This window comes from Aythya ferina (genome assembly GCF_964211825.1).
Source record: "Aythya ferina genome assembly, chromosome: 1".
NCBI lineage: Eukaryota > Metazoa > Chordata > Aves > Anseriformes > Anatidae > Aythya > Aythya ferina.
Window position 1 is genome coordinate 65,837,590 of NC_140296.1, and position 21,136 is coordinate 65,858,725.

Sequence of the window (21,136 nt, forward strand, 5' to 3'; positions counted from 1 at the left end):
CCATGTTTTGCTTTGCTTCAGCTGCCCGGACTCTTGCAGTTCCTTAGTGCCTTTTCTGATCCATCATGTCAGCCTGGCAGCTGTGCCTCTGTGCTCTGCCTGCCTGCCCGCCACAAGCCAGATTTCAGTCTCTGATGCCTGGTACACACTCCTCCCTGGCTGTCCTCTCACCGGAGAGCTGACTTTGTCTGCACCTCTATCAAATGGCTTTCTTTTAACCAGCATGGCTGCTTTTCCCTTGGGTCCTCTCAGCCCAGGGCACCAGGTACACCAGGACGGAGGAGTTCACGTTACCAGATAGATGTCCCTATGTGTGTGCTGTGCATCAGAGATCAGGCTCCTGCCTGACACCTGTGGTCTGAACCTCCCTACCCCAGTGAAATGTGAACCATTTTTAGTCAGAGGCATTTCCCGTACACCTGGTAACTTCTGCCCTTGTTGTGGACTGTCTCTCTGCTTTTCTCAATTTTATTTTCTTGGGGGCATGCAGACATGCAAAAGACAGTGTCTCTCACTGATAAACTCTTTTTGACGGCAGTACACCTAGAAAATTGCCCTAGGACGTCTCCACCCCCCTTCCCAAAACTGGGGAAAAAATTATTAGAAAATGGTTGAAATTTTATGAGCAAATTTTCAAGTAGGAAGAGATATTTTTTTTACTGCCAAGATGTATAATAGGTGTTTTTGAGAGGTCATTAACTTCAACAGCATAGTCAAAAACAGTGTTACACCCCACACTGCATCATTCGTTAAGCAATTAAGTTACTGATAGGCTTTTACATTTATTTACCTTGATGGAAAGATATGTTTACTCAACCTGAGTACAAATCAACATGAGGAGGCGGAAGTTCAGAGTAAATTTGACTAATGATGTTATGTTTTCATGCTTAAAAAGAAAGAAAAAAACCCTCACTGCTTTTAATGCTATTTTATCTTCATTGGAAGGGATCCGAAATGATCCCAACTGTCATGTGAGTGCTCAGGGAGGCTCAGATCCTCTTTGATTGCCTCTGAATGTCTCTCTCCGTTGGCTCATACCTTCCGTACATGAATACAGCGTGCAGCTCTTCAGGTTGTTTGCTGAGCAGTGCTTTAACTCTCCCCTGTGAAGGCTCTCATGTCTCGTGCACAACAGGGGCTGTGGCCACCTTTGCCTGGGGGGACGTTAGAGCAGCCTCGTAGCTGCTGTGGAAGCATAATTTCCACTCACTTTTAGAAAACTCCTGACTGACTGGTGCAAATCACATTTCTTTCAGTGAACTTTAATTATCTCTCATTTTCTTTCAGGCCCACTCTGTTCTCCAGCCTTATTACATGGGGTTTTTGTCTCTCCAAGTCATTCCTCAGCATCGCCTTGAATGGCATCTACTGCACGTGAGCATCCTCCACCGTCTCTAAGATACTTTTGTTGTTTTTCTTTTTTAAGCGTTTGTTTTTTAAGATGACATTGATAGACATGAGGCCTAAGTCTGGAGATGTTCTGTGGGTAGAGCTCACATTTATTTCAGTATGTAGAGCAGTTTTAGGATCTGATCCACGTGGAAGACTAGCACTGCGTAATGAGGCCCGGGCATATAAAAAAATATGTATTCTAACACAGCTCACTCAAAACAAATATGTTCCCTTCTCTTCAGCTGGTGTAAACAAACAATCCCCATTGTGCTCAGTGTGGCTCTGCTGTGCTGCCTTACAGGAGACCAGAACTTGGCTTCCCAGGTCTTGTGAGCTCAGTTCATGACGCTGTATTGCTGTCCATAATCTTATGATTTAGGATGCCAGTCCTAAAAGCCATCCTCAAGTTTGCTGTTGTTGCAAGTGCTTTCTGGAAAGAGCTTTTCATGCTACAGATTTACTTGTATGGGGTCTTGCTTCTGAGTCCTGGTCTCTCCAGTTGAACTCTACTGTCTCTGAGTTCCAGGAGAGTTTTACACTGAAAAAGCAGAGAATTGGTGCAATAGTTGTAGCAAGATACCCTCATGTTGATCTGCACAATGTTGTACACTGATATCTAAATTTTCTTTTGATGAAAATCGGCAGCTGCACAAAAAATCTGTGATGACTCGAGGCAGAAGCATTAGCAGGGACTAGTTCAAAACTCCCATGTGATATCCACTGCCCATGTGGACTAAAGTGAGTTTGAACCCAGGTGTTTGTTCTTCATCTGAGCTCAGATACTGTGCTGTTCTGCAGAACCATTATACTGCTCTGTAACTTGTGCTGGAAGCGGAGTGAGCTGCTTTGGCGCTGAAATGATTTAATTGTTAGGCTAAGTGTTACACAGATGGCATTCTTAAATGTAAAATTCTTTTTATGATTCTTTCAATTTCATATTTATTTCATTAGATCATTATTTATGTTAAAGAGACACCATTAATATGAAACGTGCTCAGCTTAAAAGAAAATGATGAGAGGAGTTTCAGGTATCTGATCCTCAATCCTTTAGTTTTCGTGTTTCACATTTTCCTGCTTAAAATGTTTTTTTGTGTCTCTAGGTGCTATGTGACAGATCCACACAAACAACAGAGGGGAAAGAGCCTCACTTAACTGATTAGAGGAGAGAAGCAGTGAAAGGGAATATGCACAAAGCGCTGCCAAGTTCACAGAGCAAAGGAAAAGATAAAAAATAGAATAATTTCAACAATCTTTTTTTATTATTATTTAGAATAATGTGAGGTATTGCTTATAATAGCAGCAGGAAAACAATTTTCAGACAAAAATGTGATTTCTTAATCAAGGGTCTCTAATTCAAAATATATTTATTTAATAAACAGTAATTATGATAGCTGCAACTACTCATTCATATCAATAATTCATTCAGAAATAAACCACATCAACATATTAGCATTTATTTTTCCATTTAATAGGCTGTGATTTAAAATAAATGTAAATCGTCATAATCATTCAGCTCCATATGCTGGGAAAGGAAAAGTCACCTTAAACCAGATGCATATCATGAAAAAAAAGGGAAGACAAGTTGTTCTAAAGAAACAGCATATGGGGGCAGATTTTAAGCTGGGGTAGAAATGCTCTGCTTCCTAGATGTCAGTATAACTATGCTGATTTACACCAGCTGAGACTGGTCAGTAATTTTTGAGAACTGGAAGTTTTAGACGATGTTCCACAGAGCTATGTAATGATTTCTTTCTATAAGAAAATAGATGAGTATAATTGCTTTCAGTTTTCTTTTGAGTATAATTTCTTTCAGTTTTCTTTTCTTTCAGGAAAAGGCAGTGCACATGATCAAGTAAATTCTAGTTTGAAGATTTTTATATGCGGAAACAATAGACTCTTTGCCTGAGTCGTAGGCTGGCACTGCACATGTATGAGTGTGTGTGTGCTTGTGTGTGTGGAGCTGCATTTATTATTTCCTGTCCCTATTTAGTTAGCTAAACCCTCTCCTAACTTGTATCCCTCCCTACCTAAATACCCACCTCATTTTGACAGCTCTTTTTAATCTCCCTAACCCATTAGCTCTCCCTCAGCAAGCTCTGTTGAAAATATTTTTCTGAACCTGGTTTAAGGTCCAGAGAACATTATTTGGAGGCTATGGAGCAGGGTTTCACATGTTAGATTTTTATTTTATTTTATTTTATTTTATTTTATTTTATTTTATTTTATTTTGCTTTGAGCACAGGGAAAAAGTGGTCAAGGGCTAGACCTTCAGCTAGCACATGTTATTGCTATTAGAGCATCTCTGGCGCTCAGTGCATATCTTGTCTTACAATGACAGATCTTTCTCTTTTGCTTTCAATAGGTAAAGCCAGGGACTGTGGCTGGGAAATACACATGATAGGGATGAACCTGGAAAGCCTTTGGTACTCCCTGTGTGAGCCCACCCTGCTCGCACGCACAAGCAAGAGATGGCAGCATGCCTGCCAGGCCCTGTTGCAGCCTTAGGGTCCTCTTGTACTGCCATGAGATAAGCAGAGCCCGTTTCCTCCTCAACACAGAGTGCCCTGTGTTCTTGCTGAGGAAACAAGGCCACAAACCCCTTCTTTCCCCAAGTTCCTCAATGTTGCTTTCAGGGGATGGCTCAGGGCAGCACCCACAGCACAGCAGAACCAGAGAGCATGCAGGCAGCAACATGGCATGGGACAGCCATAACATGGGTTAGTCTGGCAAAAAAGGTGTTTCCACAGCCTCCCAAGTACGTTTTGTCACCCAAAAGACTGCGGCACCCAGGTAGCTGTTATCCCGTTCTTCTTTCAAGGCTGGCCCTGCCGTGATGCTGTCCTCCACCTACAGCTTGCAACTGCACTGGGCATATAGCTGTAGGGCAGCCAAGGTGGTAGTCGACATTTTTTTTTTTTTTCCCCAGTCTCTGCAATGTTTTACATTATTACATTCCTCCAACAGTTTCTGAGGAGAAAAGTGAGTCATGTTATTTAATTTTCCCCATCTTAATAGAAAGGAGCCATGCTTTTTCCACAAGTTATTGCATTATTCCTCTTTACGGTGTGGCTCTGATTTAGTGCTGGATGAAGCTCAAAAGGAGGATTAGTGTAGATATACTCCCATATGCTTGGATGCATTTCTGAACCCTGTCTGTACCATCCTCACTGCTTTTGATGGAAAAAGCTGGGCTATAAACCTGATGAGAACAGGCTTCCATGCAAGATGTTTAGTATTTCCTGCTTCCATTCAGGCCAGCAATATGGCACATCCAGCCCCTTTTGGCCCTGCAGCTCTTGGTCATGGTCTTGTCTGAAATTCAAAAAATCAAAGTGGCAGAAAATGAATAGGGAAATAAAGGGAAGCTGATTTTTCTCAACTTTAATATTGTCTAGATTTGGGTTTAGTTCCACCTGTGGCTGAAACTTTGCTGGAGGATGGGCACAGGTAGAGTGTTTTTATTTAAGTGGAGTTGGTTCATCCATCTCTTAGATGGTGGCATTGAAGCGTGAGTCCTAAGAGGAAGAACCTGTGCTTCTTTATAAGAGCTGTGCCTTCTGGGAAAATTAGGGCTGGCTATAAAACCCTGACTGTATTGTCAGGGTTTATTCAAGCAAACCAGGAGCACAGGAAGAGGGAAGAGGGAAAGGGGAGCAGAAAGAGTGAAAGAAGGATACAAGGGAGGCTTTTCCAAAGATTTGTTGCTACAGTGAGTCGTGCTGTGATTTGGTAGTGCAAGCTTCACCATTCCTACTTCTTGCCTGGCATTTCCTGGCTGGTAATCTAGTTGTTTAATAGCTGAACACCAAGCCACATTGAACTTGATCTTAAAACTGCTGTTCTATTGTAATTCGGGTGCTTTCTTCTTTAGCTGACATTTTCTAAAAGAATTTCTCAATAGCACTGTAACCAGTCATTTTTTTTTTTTTTTTTTCCAATTCTCCTGTCTCCAAGAGTTTCTGAATTTGTGAATTAGAGGCTGTGTTTTCTCAACCAAATCCCCCACTCTTAGGTCTACTAACAAACTAAGATTAATTTACAAGATATGACTGAAAATGCAGCATCTTTCCATACCTGTGTAGCCAGCTGGAGGCGTGAGGCATCCAAGCCAGCTAGGCAGACAGACACCTTTTTCACATGCCCCAGGCTGGCTCCTGCATTGCTCCATGACTTTCTATCAATCCATACAATGGCTGACATTGTCTGCAAGTAGCAACTCGGATTACGGCCCCTTCCAGCTGTGCTGTCCCTGACCCTGAGCCTGCCCCAGGCTGCCCACGCTTTGCCCTCCCCACCAGCACCGAGACTTCAGCTGCAGCCTGCTGCTGCCTGCGAATGTTGATCCTGGTCTTGAGGGTGGCCTTGGATGCTTTTCCACAGCCAGCACAGGCACTCTGTGGAGATAACATGGAGTGATTATTTTAGGGCAGATTTTCCCCTAAAAAAAACAGTTCTACATGCACACAGTTTGATCTTCACACAAAGGATTTATATAAGAACTCACTTCCCTCTGTCAGTTATGAAAAAAAAAAGCATGCTGGTGGGATTTAGGGAAGTGTGCAAGCTAGAGGATAGCTGCAGACAAAAGAGAATTTTTCTTCTAAGAACAACTGCACTGCTGGAGCTCTGGCAGCGCTGCAGTCAGAAAGCCTAGGTGTTACCTGGCTGAGACAAGTGACAATGTCTGCTCAGGACCCTCCTGACACACAGATTTGGCCAGCACTTCCCAGATCCCTGTCCTCTGCCATGTACATACATATGCATATGCATTGTCTTGTCATCCAATGCCCAGTTTTTGGGAATGTATACTGTAAACAACTGGCCTGAAGGGAGTAAGGGTGAAGGAAGAAACTCTTTGTGACTCCTTTATATGCTAAGGCAGATGTGAAAGAGGCCCAAAACTCACCTAATCTTGTAGGAATAATGCTGCTACAGTGACCAACCTAAAACCAGCATCCCAACTCTTCAACATCATAAAGCGATGTACCTTTAGCTCACACTGGAGAGATTTAATGACAAATCTGCTGAAAAAAAAAAGACCCATCAGGATAGGAAGAATGCTTCCTTTTGGTGCTTGCACCCACAAAAGTCCTTCTAAGGCCAGGCCACCACCTACAAGCATAACATGGACTGACTGTGTCCAACCTGCTTTGTGGTATGGAGATGTGCACATCAGCCTGGAGTTGCTTAAGTTTTGTTCGTTTTGGGCTGGCCCTGTTCAGATATCTCTGCTCTCCCAGGGAGAAAGTCCCAAATGCAAAAACAGAGCTTAACAACACAACTTGTGTGCTTGCTCTTAATGTAGCATGATGCTTGAAACTGAATATAAACCAAGATGAGGCTTTAGATCTTACTCAACTCTCAGTGTAACTTTGAGGTTGTCAGACAGTACTGAAGTGAGAGATCTGGAGTAGGAAAATTAGTGAACACAAAAGTCATGATATTTACTCAGTTTATGCGAAACCTGCATAACTGGCGTGTAATTGTTTTGCTAAGTGAGCCTTGAAAGCAAAAGTCTTGATAGCTGTCAAATATCTTCTTTGTAGTAGTGTGTTGTCCTCAGAAGCTAATCAGTAGAACTTGCTCAGAAGAACTTAATCAGCAGAACTGAGCACATTGTCAGTGCTTAACAAATAATAAATTATAATAATAACAACAGTTCCTTTTGACACAACCTATCAAACTTTTGCTTTATATCTGGGAATGCTGCCTTTGCCTCTAGTTAAGTTATGTTACCTACTGCTGCTCTGCTTACTTTGGTTGAGAGGACTGGTGATACAACGTAACAGGGTGGAAGTATTGATCGAAATGAAATTTTGACAAATGGCAGAAAAAGAATCCTGAGAAAGTTCTTAGACTGTTCCTTTTCACTTATTGATGTTACTCCTAAGACTCTAAAAGAGAATGTAAGAGTATATTTGATCAGTTCAATTGTTAAAATGTAACATGCTATGCTTACATGTTAATAGAATCACTTTTGAATTTCCTGATAAAAAAAGAGAGAGAGTGAGAGACTCATTAGGCTTTCCTTACAGAAAGGTGAATGTATCCAGCAGCACATCTATTATTATTAATTATTATTATTATAAGGGGATTGGATAGCTCAGAGGGCTGTTAACAGATCTGAGGCTATCACTTCTTTGTCACCATTGTAATTTGGCCCAGGCTGGGAGTTACTGACAATCATTTCATTTTCTGATTGTTTGGTGGCTTATATGCAATTAGTTGGTGGGTTTTGTTCACTTCCAACAAGACACATATCCACATTATAAAGAAAACCACCGGGTCAGCTCTAAGCTGCCGCTAATTGTCGCAGGCTTAAATGGAGCCGTGTCAATTTATCCCAGTTGAGGATCTGACCGAGGATCACAACTGGCATTAATTAGCAGATGTGTTATCAGACTCCGCGGAGATGCCCCGGGTTGAGTGACAGTGGGCAAGCGCCATGCCATCGCAGCCGGTGGAGCAGTGCCCAGTGCTGGCAGGTGGGAGCTCTAGGTCACCCCTGACTGGGACACCTTGGTGGCTTCTGCTGCTGTGCCATCACTGTGCCACCAGCTCTTGGGCAGAAGGAACCCCAGAGCTGGGGGTGGCCAGTTATTAGAGCCCAAGCAATGCAAGGCAGCTACTTAAAATCTGGGAGGGGGAAAAGCAAGGAAGGGGAAAGGGAGGAAGTACTAGGGCTGAGCTGACTCCTCTTGGAGCTGGATGTGTATGAGACTGTGCTGCTAGAACTAAATGAAAGCCCCTGGCTCTGATTTTCTGGAGGTATGTGTGCACCATCTGAGATAACACTGTGATGCTGGCTGCATGTATGTGACAGAAGGGTGGAGAGATGCCACTGAAAATATAGGTACCCAAAGTCCACAGGACAAATCTGGACTTCCCATAGCTCAGGGAATAATCTTCTCAACCTTCATCAGCTACTAACACACTTTAAAAATTAGCTCCAGTTCATAACACCCCTGGTTTTCAGTTCATAACACCCCTGGTTTTTGGTGCACTTGGAAAATTTTTCTTTTCATTCTAAGACCTTTTTGTAACCCACAAAAGGGAAGAAGCAGGACAGTGGGAGTTCAATAGTAGTAGAAACGAATAAGTTATTACACTGATCTAGTTGATGGGAAGATACGGAATATCTGAAGAAGGTGCAGTAGTAACTGTCACCTGCAAACTCTCCATCTACCTTTCTGCAAACCCTTTATTCCTATTTTAAACAAGATATGAAAAGATGGTTAGGTACTTATTTTCTGTGGGAAATCTGGATCCCTCTCTGAATAGTCATCTCTGGGCCTAAAGACAAAAAGGAAATGACTTAGACTCAGGTAGGATAAAGATTTTCAGGTTAAGGATACCGGTTCACACATCTGCAAAGTTTATCACCCATATTTTTGTTAATAAAAATATCGACACCTAAAATCCTTCTTCCGCTTGTGCTTGTTGGCCTGGCAGTCACCAGCTTATCTGGGCTGAACTTCTCAGCAGCTAACCCCCAATTTGTTTCCTGAAACTTTGCATTGCTTTGCCCACAGCTCTTAGGAAAAGTGACCTGGCAAATCATGTGTAAAATCATGTGTAACACACCATCAGGATTGAGCAGCATATAAAACACAGCAGCTGTCTTCACTTCAGAATAAATACCTCCGATGTCCACCTGAGCTTCAGGGGTTTCAAGCCCTTGTCTGCAAATCTGTATCTCCAGGAAGCTACAAACTAAATATTCTCAGGGGTAGATATTTTCCATACTTCCTGCAGAAGTGGCGCTGGCACACATATGGTTCTCTGGGAGGAGTTTAAGGCAATGAGGTGGAGAATAAGATGCCTTTTCCAGCCCTCCTCTGCTGACTTAGCTTGCTCTACGCTTATTTTGGATTGGCACAAGATAGAGGATTTCATTCAGTATACTCATTGCTGTGTAAGGCGTTTCAAGAGTATTGGCTTCACAGACTAATAAAAATACAATGATTTTTCAGAAAAATCAGTAGAACATATCCTCAAAGGATATACAGATGTGATGATTATTGGAGTTTTAATTAAAATAGCAGGTAAAATAAGTATTATGGTGTGTTATTATTTCTAAGATAACAACAGAATAAAGGTGCCCATTTCTTTCTCGAGTGCAATTTCCTAAATGAAAAAGTAAACATTAATATCTTCAGAGATCTTACTGATCTTGTACGATAATTTAGAAAAATATCTCTATTAGGGATAGTTATATATGCTTTTTGTTGGAAATGCAATCACAGAATATGCACATAGCTGCAATCTGTAGACAGATTAAGTAAATTAAATCACTCAATGTCTTTTTTCAATAGCTCTAAAGTTAAAAGTAATTTGCAAAGAAAATACTCGGTTTCAATTGGTTTGTAATATCTGTTAATGATCTTTGGAAAAATTTCTGATAACACACGGGAATTCCCTCAGGGACAGGGTTGTGAATAAGTGGATTTTTTTAAGTTTCAGATGTCATTAGCTAGTGATTTCTTTGAAGTAAAAAGCTGTTACAGAATAAATTGCAGAGGTATACAAGTGAACAGGACAATCATTTTTATGAATAATATACATTTTTCTTTTCCACTGTGCTTTCTGCCCCCAAAAGAAAAAAAAAAAAATCTAACTTGTCATTGCAAACATACTAGAATCGCAACTCTGTGGAGATTTTGTTCTTATTTTATGTGCATACTCTGTCTTTACATGAATGTACAGAATGCTGGTGTAAAAATCCTAGTGGAAGGATCTGTTTTGCTCTTTTTGATGTGGTGTTATTTATTTATTTATTTTTTCCCTGGCAGATAACTTTTTCAGCCCGCAAGGCTGAAACACTTCCTGTGACTGAAATGGCTCCAACAGAGCTACTTTCTAGAAGACATTCTCCCTGATTTCTTGTGGTGCCTGTAAGATATCTGGCGATGCAGGTAAGTGCAAACATGGAGAAAAGGGCCTCTATTCTCATGGTACCTTGTTATCATGAAGTCTCTACCACCTTATTGACAGTTCAGTGATAAACCACATATCCAGATACCAGATACCAGAATAAGGTAACATTTCTCAGAAAGATCAATGAGAGGTCTCCTGACCTCTGTCCCCATCTGAGGATATCTGGAGTAGAAAAGAACAACAGAGGCATCATAGGCTACACTTGCCCATGGGGAACATTGTCCTGCCTCAAAGTTCAGCTGTACAATTCAGCTGTGGGCAGACGAGGATGGGCCTTATGTCTCCATATGTTCCTTGTGCGTGGGTGAGGTGTGCGTAGGTTTAGGTAGAGGCTGGGGACACTCTGAGGGGTTGCTGTTCAGGAGGATCGGGACTAGGACTCCTGGATTTACTGTCATAGATCTACGGATAAGCCTAGTTTCAGCCTTTGAGCCTTTGGCATCCTCACATTCCTTCTAACCTCTTTTCTCAAGGCCTTTCTATGCTTTTTCCTGATCTACACACAGGGCTGTATAGCATACCATGCTACAATGAATGTGGTCGTTCCCTTCACACAGGGTTGGGGGAGAAAGATTTGCCCAGCTTTAGTAAGAGAGTTGAACAGCTACAAGTTTGAAAAGTCTCCTAGCCTTCCCTGTGTCTCTGAAGGCCCAGCGTAAGAGTCCACACTAATCCTGATTATCCATAAGTAGGTCAGACAACCTCCCATTTCCGAGACAGGTGTTCAGTGATGCTCTGCAGTTACTCCAAGAATAATGAAATTTCCTCCGGTGTGTTCCAATGCCAGTCACTGGCATTGGTAAACCCTAAGATGCCTTGACTGTGACAGAGGCCAATACCAGGGACTATTCCCCCTTCCTGCCTATTTAAGTGTGTAACAGTTTACCAGGGAGATGATACCTTACTAACATATATCCAGAACTACTGATATTATTGCATAATACCTGGTAGTAAAATTCTCACTTTTTTTTTTTTTTTTTTTTTTTTTTTCCCTCAAGGCTAGGAGCAACCATTATTATCATCTAGTCTGATCTTCTGCATAATATATGCTACTGAACTTAACCCAATCTGAACTTTGAATGAAGATTTGCTTTTATGCCTAAAAAATGCCTGCTCATTTACAAATATGATGCTGTTTCTCTGAGTACTATCTGTGCAGCAGCAAGTTCCATTAATTAACTGTACATTGTTTGGAAAAGCAATACCTCTTATCCGTTTGAAATTTGAAACCTCTTCATTTCACCTTGCAGGATAGGAAAGGGTTTTTATTCCTTTGCTGCTAATTAGGTTGGAGGATCATGAGGACAAAATGTTATTTATATTATAGTCATGCTTAAGTAGAGCTCTGACGAAGCCTGGGGATCCCATTGTGCAAACTGAGGGAGACTGTGCAATTCCTTCGGGGCTGAGACTATTTGAATAGACAAATGGCACATTTTTGAAAGAGCTGAAGGATTTCACTGAAAAAAATGTTAGACAAGTCAATGGATTCATACTTCTGAATTACCTGTGCATTTCTGAAAAATGAATCCAAAGTCTGAAGGAAAGAAAGGTATGGAAAAATGAAGTTTTTGAAACTGAGACTTAAAAAAGAGTATGGGATGTAGTTGATGAAAATAAAAAGGTGTAGCTAATATGCAGCACTGTCCTTAGGTCACTTTGGCTTCCAGAGTCTCATGCTCTGAAGTCATCCCTTTAAGAGAGCAGAATGCACTGAGGAAAGAATTTGCAACATTTCTCTCATGCAAGGTCCCTAAACCTTCCAGCTAGAGGACAAGGGCATCTTCTAGATTAACTTAGGCAACAGAGTTTGTTCCAAGTTTATGGAAAGGTTTCATGTAAAATCTGCAGTCCCATGAGGGTGAATCTACCCTGAGAGACAGGCTGGGACTTCTGTTCTTTATCTTTTCTCAAAAAATTCCACATCCTTTTGACTTTTATCATTTTTATTGCCATTCTCTGGACTTGTTCTATTTCTACTTTCTTTTTTTTTCAGGGATGAGGTGACCAAATTTGAAGACAGTATTCAAAGTGAGGATGTGCCACTGATTTATATAATGGCATTATAATATTTTCTGTATTATTCTCTAAAACTCTTTTCTTCGTACAAACCCCATAAGATTCTTTTTAATTCTTTGAACTATAGTGCCTTTTAACATCTGTAGTTTACTCTGATCAGATTTTGACAAAGGAATAAAAGGCTCCATTTTTCACATAGAATTTTATTTATTGTTTGAACTTTAGAGGAGAAATTGGTTAACTTACAATTTAAAATTCTTGGCAATGTAGACCATTGGGCAAGGATTTCATTATTAGTCCTTCTATACTTTCTAGTAAGATAGTGCAAGGCTGAAAGTTGGTGTACAAAGTCTAGGTTTAAAAGACTTGGCTTTCATACTATAAACACAGCCAAAGACTTATTTGGAGCTGTGAGATTGCCCAAAGATGTTAGACATGTTATTCTTCTGTACCCCCTTCCTGATGCAGGATTCTGAGGCTGTGCACTTACACGCCATCCATGCATGTATGTAAGCAATAACTGAGCACTGCTGTCTCCTGTTTAATGTACCTCATACCTCCACACTAGGTCAGGGGAAGACCCCTATTGAAAATGAGGTGCTTGATGACTGCAGAGTGTGAGGATCTTGCTGTCATGTCACAGCTGGGCATGATGCCTTCATCAAGGTATTAGAAAAGGCTCAAGGAAAACAGCTACATCCATTCTATTGCCTAAGACACTTCCCGCAGCTACCGGCTTGCCTTAGAGTTACCAATCCAAGTGCTGACCCTGCCTGACCCTACTTATCTTGTAAAAGCTGACAAGATCACAGCCTGAAGCAGTATAGCTACAGGCTCAATACTGGCTACCAAAATGTCTGTTTAGTGTTTTCAGGAAACACTGCTCTTAAGATTTACAATACCAGCTGCTAGAAATATAGACAACACCAAAACACAGCCCTGACCCCTGAATGTTCAGCCTCACTTAGACAGAAATTTGTGCCTCTCAAGGGGCCAACACTGAGTTGCCACAAAATAGTTATTCCCTACCTTCAAGTGAGCTGGAATTGAAGCATCTTATGAATGCAGATACTGGGCAGAAATATTTGAAGATACAGTCTTGAGTTCAGAATTCATTGTTAGCTCCTTTCATCTGTTGCATTACTACTTTTACACTAGAAAGAGCTCTGCCATTTTTGTGTAATGTCTTTTATTTATTTATTTATTTATTGGTTTAGTATAGAAAATTGTCTTAATTCTTCCACGACCAAAGCAATTTTTCATCAGAAGTTATTTTAGGATGAACTGTAAGTTTCTTCCCTACCAAATATTTTAACTCTTCTGTATGAAAACAAACACATATTTGTTTTCCTGATTATCTTAAATGATAAACACAGGTTTAAATACACAAGAAATATTAAGGGACAAATCTGGTTTAGTTGTTTGTACATTCATACACAGTATAAATTCATAGGGTGGGGTTTTGTTGTTGTTGGGCTTTTTTTTTTTTTTTTTTTTTTAAGAAAAACAAAGACATGGAAAAGACACTGAGGTCTTATTGCTCCTATCGGAAACTTTTGCTGACTACAGCAAGAGTTGGATTGGGCCCAGAGAAACCAAATACACACAAGGAACAATGAGTTGGCCATACAAGCAAGGAAAATCACAGATAACGGATGCACACAAATTAGCAATGTACCTTTTAGGTCATCCAGTACAGCTTGCTGACACCGTGAGGCATATGGCATATTTTTGGTTGTTTTCTGTGCCTAGATTAAATGTCCTAAGTGAGGCCATGTCTCCAGGGAGAGATTGTGATGTCTAGTGTATCTTGTTAGAAGTGTTTTTTTTTTTTTTTTTTTTTTTTTTCCCCCTTTCTTCACATCCTAGTTATGCTCCTTTGCAACCCCCCTTCTTTTCCTTCATGGATGCTATTTACCTCCAGTGTCTTTAGATTACAATGATGTTGCATTTAGTTAACATTAAGTCAGCCCACACATATTTAGCTCATTTAATTTTCTCTGATAAATCACTCCTTTCAGTCCCCTGGTTATTCTTCATCTCCTCTTGTCCCATTCCTGCCTGTCAATATCTTTTGTGGTTATGAGATTTTAAAGATGTGATGTATTTCTCTTAACTAATGACAGACCCGGTATAGATCTGAGCACCCTCAATCTCTTCTCGATGAAAAACACTCCTGATGCATCCAGGGGAAACATTGTTTTTTTGAGCAGACACACAGGTATAGTATCCTGTTCAAACCATTTCCTTGGTACCACTTCTTCTACTGGTCAAAAAAAAAAAAAAATCCTATTAAAAGAGTTAATATAGTGGTTCAAAATTCAAATACTTGTCACTATGGATTTATTTTATTTTTCACAACCTTAGGAGATAGATTAGCATGGATGAAAAGGTATTTGTTGCTGTTGTTGATGTTTTCAAACTCTTGGTCATGGACATCACAATCTGAAATTATGGAAGATATTGTCTTGTCTAGCAACTATATTTAAGTGCCACTAGAGTACCTTGTAAAATGTAATTATATATATAGTCACAAGCTTAGCTGTTCACTTCAAGCAATAAATTCTGATCAACAAACAACACTCCTTTAGTTCTAAATGAGATCTTGGTTGTAATTGAATGTCTTTACCTTTGTGTTCTGTTGGATTGGAGGAATATCATTTTAATCTGCTCTCTTTAAATTTTCATTAAGGAACGTTTCAGCTACCTGCAGCCTCATCTGATGATGTTTAATGATATCAGCTAGCTCATTCTTCCATGCACCAGCAGGGGCTTCTTTAAATTGGTCAACTGTACAGAACATTGTTTTTGAGCTTAATATACTTGGAATCAACCTTTAAAAATAATGACATCTCTACAGACAGTTTATATACACAGTGCACACACATATGTGCGTGTATTTATGTGTGCATGTGTGTGTATGCATATATATGCATAACTGCACACTTTCATACAGAAACATTGATCCTATTCACCTTCTTGAAAACATTTCAGCTAGTATTAACATAAATGTGCTGTTAAATTGGCAGTGTTATACATTTTTGTTAGAGTTTACTTCTGTAACCTAAAATCAGAAAGATAAGCTGTGAAACTCATGCAGCTGATGACATAATCCTAGGATCTCGTGATGCTGAATCTCATATTTCTAGGAGTGTAGGATGGATGTTCCTTGCTGGATAATTATGCTGCCTATTGCAATATATGTTTCCTTGTTTTCATGTGGGCACTGAGATGTTCAAACCATTAAACATATATGGTATAATGAGTCCTGTGTTCCTTATTTATTCTAAAGAAGGCATTAACTTTCTATGGTTGTTTTATTGTATAATAAAGCCAACTATTCTAAGAATCTGTGATGAACATAGCAATAAGCTGTGACAATATGCATATTTACATTTAATACTGATGTCCAAATGTACATATGCGCATATAAATATGCATATATATATGTACAAACAGTCAAAGAGAGACATATACACAAATTAAACACAACCAATTAGGATATGGCATAAATAGATTCAAAGCTTACCTGTTATGGCTATGTACATGTAAAGGGAAAATCTGAGCCACAAAGACTCACAAGAAAGTAAAGCTCAATACACTCCATTGGCTCGTTACCATTATGCTCAACAGTGACAGGCTGTATGCTAAGACGGGGTACCAGCAGACATTCGCAATGACAGCTGGTTCAAAACAGAGCTTTCAAAATAGTGCAACACCCCTAACTTCCTTCCAAATCCTGGTGTTTGCCAGCACTTAACTGAGGCTGGCTCTTAAGGTCAGATGTTCAGATAGAAGTTATTTGGAAAGAATCTGCTTATTTGGATTTGAAATGTTTATATATTCAACATACAGACTCTTCATTGCCCAAGAATTTGTATTTGAGCTAACACCTGGGTTGTGCTTGGCTATTACCTGAAAAAATTTTGGACATTTCTCCCTGCTACCATGACTTATTTGCCAGAGATTGTCCTCTATCAAATTCTCCACTTTTTTGTGGGCTACATAAAATTATAGTCATACACTAGCCTTTTGTTTTTACTGGGGGAAAAAAAAGGAAAAGGAAAAGGAAAAGGAAAAGGAAAAGGAAAAGAAAAAGAAAAAGAAAAAGAAAAAGAAAAAGAAAAAGAAAAAGAAAAAGAAAAAGAAAAAGAAAAAGAAAAAGAAAAAGAAAAAGAAAAAGAAAAAGAAAAAGGAGAAAGAGAAAACGAAAACGAAAACGAAAACGAAAAAGAAAAAGAAAAAGAAAGTATCTCTTGAGAAATAGAAGAAAAGTACCTTCTTTTTAACATCACCTACATCACATGCACTGTATTCAGCCAATTAGGGACACAAAAAACATAACAAACAAACAAACAATCCCCCCAAATTGGTTTGTCCTGTGTGACTTTTCCCAGCGGATGTATATAGAATCTGGAAATAAACACACTCCTCCTTTGGAAGAAAATGCAAACAGGGTTTATCTATTTGCATTTGAACTCAGTGAAAAATAACCAGGCACAAAAAGCAAGCTTGAAGATAAAGACATGAATATAAGCAAAGCAAAATTTCACCAAGCTAAATTCTGCCACACTGTTATAATTGCTACACAGAACATGAGCTAATTCATTGTTACATTGTGCTGATGAAATTGGTATGTATTACATAGGGGGCAAGTAAAGGAGCTTACACTGGGATGCTATTGACTTTGCTGAGCAGCCAGTATGTGGGGAGCATGCCATGAACAACCTTGTGAAAATGAGGCTGGTGAACCAACTTGGTCTTGGAAATGACTTCAGGGTGGGTAGAATAATATTTTAAAATTATGATAAATTGCAGCTGCAGAACAGGAATATTAAGTGTGTGCAGTTTACCATTTACCATATCACCTGGGGACCCCAAGCCCTAAGCGTCAGATCTTCAGAGGAATTCAGACAGCTAAACATGCTGCTCTTTGGGGATCTTCAGTACTGCCCAGAAACGCCTCCTAACAAAATCACGGAGAACCAGCTACTGGGGCTCTTCAGAAAAACATTGTTCACTCCTGGGGACCTTTCTATGTTCCCAGACTATTGACACTGTTTCAACTGGAGATGCCTCTAAGGAGATGCTGAGGGGAGTAGGATGAGTCTGTGCTCATTTCTGGGGGAGGTATGGCTCTCTTGCAAATGAGAGACATGTGCAGCACTGCTTCCCCGCAGCACGTGTGCTTGGCTTACCAACATCCATCCCACCAGCTCCAAAGCAGCATGCAGTGTGGGCTGCACACTCTGGCTGGTGATGCTCCTGTTTGCCATCAGCCTTCCCTCCTGGATCGGGGCTGCTACCAATCGCTGAGGGGTGGCCAGGAGCAGCTCCCTCTGGTGAACCTCTTTTGTGCCTTTATCTCCCTCTTCTTGGCAGTAAGCTGACACTGGCTCCCAGCCATGGCCCTCTCGCCCTCCCCAGTGCCCAGCATGCATGCTCAGCCAGTGCCTACTTCTCTTCCAGCAGCTGGCCCTTCTTTTCCTCCACAGCTGGCTGCTGCCCCCTACTGTGGTAATTATTATTTATTATGGATATTCAGTGTACATTATGTGTCTGGAGTCCAGTATTGTCTGAATCAGTACCAGGGTCCCACTGTGTGGGCAGAAGCATGCAGCAATACAGCGTTGTTCCACTTGACTCTCACACAGGGACAAACTGAGGGGGAGGGAGTGAAGGTGACTGTTGGCACCTATTAGCACTATCTGATGTGATACATACTCTGTGTCCTGTTACATGACTCTGGCGACAGCACAGCTGAGTGCAGAACTGCTTTTTCTCCACTTTGCTATCAATAGCAGGTCTCCTGCTATTTGTGCTATCTAGCAGGAAACACTTGAGGTGTTTTCCAAGAGTCATGGTTGCTGCTCAGCCACAGCTTAGCTCCCTGTAGCTGTGAATGCAGATATTGTTTGGTGCTTGGTTGCTGTCAAGAAGTGATGCCCTTAGACCCCAGCATGGTTTAGTTGGGCATCATTTCCTTTCCTGTTTCTCTTCCCCACCCTCTTCTCCAGGACTCTCTGTTCATTCCAGACCCTTTCTGCATGTGTTTTTCTTCTTGCACTTCAACCTTCTTCCCCACCTTGCCTCCCTGAACATATCACCCTCAGGTAAATACAGAACAGCTTTAATTCTCACAACTTAGTGTACAAGCAAAAGCACCTGGAAAAAGCAGCAGCTTACGTGCATTCAGAAGAATACAGAATCCTAAACATATTTCAAACACATGTACATGCGTGAGAACCAGGATCTCAGCTGTAGTGGTTAGGTTTAGCTCTGTTCAAGATGATGGAGTAATACCGTTTTGTGGCAGTTGAGGATCTGTCCCAGTATGCAAATGTAAATATATATTTTTACAAGCCCTCCTACAGTTTGCTTTAAAAGAAAGCTTTCTTTTTAGACACTGCGAGTGTACAAGCCAGTCAGAAATGTCCCACTTTCTATATTTTGTTTAATTCCTACCTCTGACTTCCTTTGAAATCTAATGATTTCAAAGAGATAGAGTGAATTAAAACTGAAGTAGCTTTGCCTCCAGTGCACTGAGCCTGCAGGAAATGAAAACAAAACAAAACAACAAACAAACAACAACAACCAAAAAACAGGAGAGAAATTGAAAGCATACAAAATCATGTAAATCCAAATAATTTAAAATGTTTAATGGTAAGCAGGCTCACCAAACCTAACAAAATTCACAGTCCTATTGCTTGTGGTCTTTTTCCCTTTCAACTAGCTGCAGCAAGTTAATGTTGAGAGCAAATACTCATTCATGCAATCTCGGTATCAGAGCACTGTCTGCCATGTATCACTTTTAAAATTGTTTTGAGTTTGCATCAAATTGTTTCCTCTGCATGTTATACACATAGATACCCACACTCTGTATTTCATATGTATCTATCAAGTGGGCTACAGTCCTTGGTTATGGAGTATGCAAACCTCAGAGCTTTACAAGTTTGAATCCAGGAACTGTTTCGTCCTTTTTTTATGATAGGAACCACATGTGAGACTTGGATTTAGATCTGCAGTAGACTCTGGATACTCTAATTTAAATACATTAGGATTTTGGATCTAGACTTTTTTTATTCATAATAAAACTAGTCTTAATAACCCACTGCTCAGTGCTTAAGTTTCCCCTTACCAGAAAGAGGAATGTTCATATATTTACTTCCTCTGGATTGATTTGCAATTCATTCCAATAACACCTCATCTTCTAGATCTTTTTCTCAGTTTTATTTTTTACTATCCTCTATAACAATTGCTTATTAGTGGCCTCTGCAAAACCTTTTGAATATTTGGAACACTGGCACATGGTCACCCTCTTCTGACAAGTACCTATTATTCCACCATCCCTATGAAGGCCTTTCCAATGGTTCCTCAAAATATTCCAGTCTCATGGAGAGGTACTTGTCCCCCGATACCAACCTCAGTCATTTCAAAGACTGAGGAACACCCTCATAGGGTGTTCCTGTCCAACAAATTGTCTCTTTAGCTACTGTTTGGAACTGGTTTATTGAGCTCCCTAAAACTGTGGTAAACTTCACAGCTCTGCAATTCCCAGGATTTTCCTCATCTCCTTTTGAAGACAGGCAACATAATAGGCCTTCCCAGCCTTCTTGTGCTGCTACATTTTTCAAGGGAAGAAGGCATCCCCTTGTCAGTATCTTGGCTTTTTCTCACTTTATTTCTCCTCAGAACTCCCAGATGAACACCATCCGGTTGTGGTGATTTACTGCACTTGAGTTTCTCAAGTTACTCTACAACTTCCTCCTCAGAGACTTCAATCTGTATAAAGGCCACACTCTGATTTTCTTTGCAAAGTGCCTTTGGCACAGGAATTTCTGCACAACTCTCAGCAGCAGACATGATGCAAGAGATTCATTTAACTCCTCTGTTAGCTTGTTGCACTTGTCTCCTGACCCACTTTACATGGATTTGTGGGGATCTCTGGGGCGTTTTGGTGCATAACCCAGCATAAGATTTATATTCACCTTACAGGTGAGGCCTAGCTCTCAGCTGGTATTCTCTAGCTGTTCCACTGAAGGATGTTTCTGCACATTGCTGCAGCCACTCTCATTAAACCTTCAGCTGCCTTATTACACTCAGTACCACTGCTCTGCACCGCATCTGTCACAGGTGGGTTAAATGCTCGCTGATGCAAACCAGCGTTCCCCCTGGGAAGATGCTTTGAAGAGGAGCAGCTCCCTGCAAGAGCCCTCTCCTCCAACAGCATGGCAAACGGCCCCCTGGCATGCAGCAGCAGAGTGACAGGCTGAGTGTTCAGCACCACAGAACAGGAAGAACAGGACAGGATCCTAGCCCATGGGCTAGCCCTTAGCAAAGCAAAGGACCATTTGGTCTTTTACCTTTGGTGAAGGAAAGTCAGAGTGCTGTGGCAATCTTTTCTCTTTCTCTTTTTCCCTCTTTCTCTTGTGTATATTTATTTGTTTCTTCCCACTCCTTTTCTGTTTAAAGAAAGACAGAAGTTGCCATACGGCCTATCCAATCTTTAATGATTACGAAGGACAGAACTACAACATGAGAAATGGGGCAAATATTCTCCATGTCCTCATTTATTCTCTGGTCACTGTAGGCTGGCCTTAAGTCCAGACATTTCAAAAGAAGGTCATTTTTATAATGTCAGCCACAAAGCACGGGTTTGCAAACACTACTGAGCTTTGTGACATAAAACTTATTTCATTGAACTTTGATGACCATTACACGGTCTGTTTACAGAATTAGACTCCTGATTACTATTTTAATTAGTATTACAAACAGCAAAGATATCTAT

At 40.6% G+C, this 21,136-nt stretch overlaps 1 long non-coding RNA gene across 1 annotated transcript in view; it reads left to right on the forward strand.

Annotated features, from left to right (window-relative positions):
• The window catches only part of LOC311430047, a 111,790-nt gene that overhangs the window by 14,994 nt on the left and 75,660 nt on the right, over positions 1 to 21,136 (forward strand). Inside the window, exons 2-3 of the long non-coding RNA XR_014688517.1 lie at positions 1,288 to 1,374; positions 10,185 to 10,307. This is a non-coding gene — a long non-coding RNA (uncharacterized lncRNA). The remainder of the gene's footprint in view (positions 1 to 1,287; positions 1,375 to 10,184; positions 10,308 to 21,136) is intronic.